Genomic DNA, 6,000 nt, shown 5'->3' with positions numbered 1-6,000 from the left:
AGGAGTTGAAAAGGGGGAAGTCCAGAAAAAAGGGGAAGGCAGAGGAGTTGAAAAAGGGGAAGGCCGAGGATTGACAAAGGGGAAGTCCAGAAAAAACAATAAAGCAGAACAGTCAAATGGGGGAAGTTCAGAGAAGAGAGGATGACAGAGGAATTGAAAAGGGGAAGGCAGAGGAGTTGAAAAGGGGGAAGTCCAGAAAAAAGGGGAAGGCAGAGGAGTTGAAAAAGGGGAAGGCCGAGGATTGACAAAGGGGAAGTCCAGAAAAAACAATAAAGCAGAACAGTCAAATGGGGGAAGTTCAGAGAAGAGAGGATGACAGAGGAATTGAAAACGGGAAGGCAGAGGAGTTGAAAAAGGGGAAGGCCGAGGATTGACAAAGGGGAAGTCCAGAAAAAACAATAAAGCAGAACAGTCAAATGGGGGAAGTTCAGAGAAGAGAGGATGACAGAGGAATTGAAAACGGGAAGGCAGAGGAGTTGAAAAAGGGGAAGGCCGAGGTTTGACAAAGGGGAAGTCCAGAAAAAACAATAAAGCAGAACAGTCAAATGGGGGAAGTTCAGACAAAAGAGAAAGGCAGAAGAGTTGAAAAGGGGGAAGTCCAGAAAAAAGCGGAAGGCAGAGGAGTTGAAAAGGGGGAAGTCCAGACAAAACAATAAAGCACAACAGTCAAATGGGGGAAGTCCAGAGAAGAGAGGATGACAGAGGAGTTGAAAAGGGGGAAGTCCAGTGAAAGGGGAAGGCAGAGGAGTTGAAAAGGGGGAAGTCTAGATTTAATGTACAGAAGTTGAAATGGGGGAAGTTGAAACAAAAAGACAACAGCAGGGGAGTTTTAAAGGGAGAGCAGATGTCAAAAAGGGAAGACGGTGTAGTTTTAAAGAGAGAAAAGAAACTAAAGGAGGAACTCCTTCATTTGAAAAACAGTCCAGACAGAAGGGGAAGTTACAGAGGTTGACATGGGCGAAAGGGAAAATAGGAATTTTTAACTTCACTTGTTCTCTGCTAAAAATGTGACATCAGTTATATCTTTACCGCCGACTCACACCTGTAAATTAGTCCATATTTGCTCCACCACTTGCGTCTCCCTTGTTTCTAGTGACCTTTGTGCATCACCTACCTGTCTAAAGGATTCATTAGTCCTGTAGCAGCCAGGATCTAGCAAACATCTCTGCCAGACAAAAGAGAAAGGCCGAGGAGTTGAAAAGGGGGAAGTCCAGAGAAGAGAGGATGACAGAGGAATTGAAAAGGGAAAAGCAGAGGAGCTGAAAAAGGGGAAGGCCGAGGATTGACAAAGGGGAAGTCCAGAAAAAACAATAAAGCAGAACAGTCAAATTGGGGAAGTTCAGAGAAGAGAGGATGACAGAGGAATTGAAAATGGGAAGGCAGAGGAGTTGAAAAGGGGGAAGTCCAGAAAAAAGGGGAAGGCAGAGGAGTTGAAAAAGGGGAAGGCCGAGGATTGACAAAGGGGAAGTCCAGAAAAAACAATAAAGCAGAACAGTCAAATGGGGGAAGTTCAGAGATGAGAGGATGACAGAGGAATTGAAAAGGGGAAGGCAGAGGAGTTGAAAAGGGGGAAGTCCAGAAAAAAGGGGAAGGCAGAGGAGTTGAAAAAGGGGAAGGCCGAGGATTGACAAAGGGGAAGTCCAGAAAAAACAATAAAGCAGAACAGTCAAATGGGGGAAGTTCAGAGAAGAGAGGATGACAGAGGAATTGAAAACGGGAAGGCAGAGGAGTTGAAAAAGGGGAAGGCCGAGGATTGACAAAGGGGAAGTCCAGAAAAAACAATAAAGCAGAACAGTCAAATGGGGGAAGTTCAGAGAAGAGAGGATGACAGAGGAATTGAAAACGGGAAGGCAGAGGAGTTGAAAAAGGGGAAGGCCGAGGATTGACAAAGGGGAAGTCCAGAAAAAACAATAAAACAGTCAAATGGGGGAAGTTCAGACAAAAGAGAAAGGCAGAAGAGTTGAAAAGGGGGAAGTCCAGAAAAAAGCGGAAGGCAGAGGAGTTGAAAAGGGGGAAGTCCAGACAAAACAATAAAGCACAACAGTCAAATGGGGGAAGTCCAGAGAAGAGAGGATGACAGAGGAGTTGAAAAGGGGGAAGTCTAGATTTAATGTACAGAAGTTGAAATGGGGGAAGTTGAAACAAAAAGACAACAGCAGGGGAGTTTTAAAGGGAGAGCAGATGTCAAAAAGGGAAGACGATGTAGTTTTAAAGAGAGAAAAGAAACTAAAGGAGGAACTCCTTCATTTGAAAAACAGTCCAGACAGAAGGGGAAGTTACAGAGGTTGACATGGGCGAAAGGGAAAATAGGAATTTTTAACTTCACTTGTTCTCTGCTAAAAATGTGACATCAGTTATTTCTTTACCGCCTACTCACACCTGTAAATAAGTCCATATTTGCTCCACCACTTGCGTCTCCCTTGTTTCTAGTGACCTTTGTGCATCACCTACCTGTCTAAAGGATTCATCAGTCCTGTAGCAGCCAGGATCTAGCAAACATCTCTGCCAGACAAAAGAGAAAGGCCGAGGAGTTGAAAAGGGGGAAGTCCAGAGAAGAGAGGATGACAGAGGAATTGAAAAGGGAAAAGCAGAGGAGCTGAAAAAGGGGAAGGCCGAGGATTGACAAAGGGGAAGTCCAGAAAAAACAATAAAGCAGAACAGTCAAATGGGGGAAGTTCAGAGAAGAGAGGATGACAGAGGAATTGAAAACGGGAAGGCAGAGGAGTTGAAAAAGGGGAAGGCCGAGGATTGACAAAGGGGAAGTCCAGAAAAAACAATAAAGCAGAACAGTCAAATGGGGGAAGTTCAGAGAAGAGAGGATGACAGAGGAATTGAAAAGGGGGAAGTCTAGATTTAATGTACAGAAGTTGAAATGGGGGAAGTTGAAACAAAAAGACAACAGCAGGGGAGTTTTAAAGGGAGAGCAGATCTCAAAAAGGGAAGACGGTGTAGTTTTAAAGAGAGAAAAGAAACTAAAGGAGGAACTCCTTCATTTGAAAAACAGTGCAGACAGAAGGGGAAGTTACAGAGGTTGACATGGGCGAAAGGGGAAATAGGAATTTTTAACTTCACTTCTCTCTGCTAAAAATGTGACATCAGTTATATCTTTACCGCCTACTCACACCTGTAAATTAGTCCATATTTGCTCCACCACTTGCGTCTCCCTTGTTTCTAGTGACCTTTGTGCATCACCTACCTGTCTAAAGGATTCATCAGTCCTGTAGCAGCCAGGATCTAGCAAACATCTCTGCCAGACAAAAGAGAAAGGCTGAGGAGTTGAAAAGGGGGAAGTCCAGAGAAGAGAGGATGACAGAGGAATTGAAAAGGGAAAAGCAGAGGAGCTGAAAAAGGGGAAGGCCGAGGATTGACAAAGGGGAAGTCCAGAAAAAACAATAAAGCAGAACAGTCAAATTGGGGAAGTTCAGAGAAGAGAGGATGACAGAGGAATTGAAAATGGGAAGGCAGAGGAGTTGAAAAGGGGGAAGTCCAGAAAAAAGGGGAAGGTAGAGGAGTTGAAAAAGGGGAAGGCCGAGGATTGACAAAGGGGAAGTCCAGAAAAAACAATAAAGCAGAACAGTCAAATGGGGGAAGTTCAGAGAAGAGAGGATGACAGAGGAATTGAAAAGGGGGAAGTCCAGTGAAAGGGGAAGGCAGAGGAGTTGAAAAGGGGGAAGTCTAGATTTAATGTACAGAAGTTGAAATGGGGGAAGTTGAAACAAAAAGACAACAGCAGGGGAGTTTTAAAGGGAGAGCAGATGTCAAAAAGGGAAGACGGTGTAGTTTTAAAGAGAGAAAAGAAACTAAAGGAGGAACTCCTTCATTTGAAAAACAGTCCAGACAGAAGGGGAAGTTACAGAGGTTGACATGGGTGAAAGGGAAAATAGGAATTTTTAACTTCACTTGTTCTCTGCTAAAAATGTGACATCAGTTATATCTTTACCGCCTACTCACACCTGTAAATTAGTCCATATTTGCTCCACCACTTGCGTCTCCCTTGTTTCTAGTGACCTTTGTGCATCACCTACCTGTCTAAAGGATTCATCAGTCCTGTAGCAGCCAGGATCTAGCAAACATCTCTTTCTTCTTCCCCGTTCACCACCTGTCTTTAAATTGTAAACGGTAAATACTTTCTTACGTGTTTTTCTATGCTGCAGCTTAATATTTCACATACTATGAATTGATTCAGTTAAAATCGCCACATCTTCCGGCCTCTACGTTAAACTGCTGCACACACATTAAGTGACTCATTGACTCATGTTGACCTGCTGATCCGCACTGTCTCTTCCCGCCTCTCTTCTCTCTCCTGGTCCCTAATCCGCCTCATGCCGTTCACCTGTTGGCTCCCTACATAAGCCTCGTTCACCTGTCTCCTCTCTGTCAGATCGTCTTCCTGCTTTTCGTATCTCTGACCGAACTGTTCCGTGTGGTAAATGATTTCTCCAGTTTATTGATGATCGCTCTGTTTGTGTTTTACTCCTTCGGGCCTAGTTTTTGACACTTGGTTGCAGACCTGCCCGGTGGCGTCTTTCCGAGGACTGTTGATGTCACCATTCAGTAAGTGACGTTGTTCTTCTGCTATAGACTGAGATCTCGGGAATATATGTGTTAGAAGAGGCTTTATCGCACGTGGGAAGAATAAGAGTCTGAGTTTCCGTCTCCTCTGGATCTTTTAGTTGATGCTTTCCGTTTGTTTGTTACTTTGTCTTTTAGTTGTTACGTTGTTGGTCGCTGCTGTTTGTGTCCCGGTTTTTTTTTTTTTTTTTTTTCCCAGCTGCCTTTGTTGCCCCCCCCTCCCGCTGTTAGCTGCCTGCTCCCCGTAGTCTCCGCTGCAGCACTGCCACCTCTCACCGTGGTGAGTAAGATCTAGTTGTTCCTTCGAAAAGTCCAGCGCCTTTACTTCTACTCACCTCTGTCTCGTCTCCTCCCTCAGATCAGCCCACCGCTTTCCGGCCACCTCCACCACGCGCTCCTGTCCTGAATCGCCGCCCCGGTTCTGCTCCATTCTGGCTCCTACTAATCCTGATATTACCACATGAAGAACAGTGACATTTCTTCGGGTTTTACTTGTAAAATTACTGTAAAGAGATTAGGTTAAAAGTGAATCGACCAAAGCAAAGGTCAAATCCTTAATGTCTCCAAAACTAATTACAGTCTCGACCAAATGCAGTCGCCATCTGAACCAGTTTTATGGAAACGTCGGGCCAGAGTGGGCCGTTCACTGAGTGCAAGCTGATGACTCAAATGATTAGCATTTCTAGGCATCGCACAGCAAAATGTTGTCTGAGGGTGTAAAATACTTCAGTACTTGTCCTGCATTCAAATATATAATGGACCAAACGTAAAGAGCTGCTAGAAATAAAATATTTAGATTTTATGATGTTATACTAAATCTACCAAGTCGAACTAAATGAAGTGTACTACACGTGTACAGTGAAGTGTTTCTGAAAACACACAGCTTTACCTCGAATGCTTTGGGTTTACAATGGACCTACAAAAGGATTTTATTTAAAAAAAAAAAAAAAAAAAAAAAAAAAAAAAAAAAAAAAAAAAAAAAAAAAAAAAACAATCCTTAAATTCAGTTTCTGAATGTCTTCACCCTGCACAGTGTCCAAAAGGTGGGTAATGTCAGGCAGGTTGAAACACAGAACGTTGGGTAATGACAAACTGAACAAAAGACCTCAGATGACTTCAACAAGACAAAGCAGACTGCAAATCAAACACAAATATGCTGCGAATTATCACCCAACAATTGCAGAATGCTCATCCATTAACACATAATTACAGGTGGAAAGATCCAGAAGTCAAACTGAAAACATGAAAAGCTGGGAGTTTTACATCTTGTCCATTTGCTCCTGTCAGTTAGGCCTCAGGTTCTAATCAACAAGAGCATCTGTTACAGATGAGGACTGATCGCTGATTGGAGAGTGTTGTGTAGCGGGGTCACACACATTTACACATTTCATCATTTCTATAAGCTGTTTTACTTTTGGTTAGTCGATT

This window comes from Channa argus, chromosome 8, assembly GCF_033026475.1.
Source record: "Channa argus isolate prfri chromosome 8, Channa argus male v1.0, whole genome shotgun sequence".
Classification (NCBI taxonomy): domain Eukaryota; kingdom Metazoa; phylum Chordata; class Actinopteri; order Anabantiformes; family Channidae; genus Channa; species Channa argus.
Note: the sequence above shows the minus strand (reverse complement) of the source record.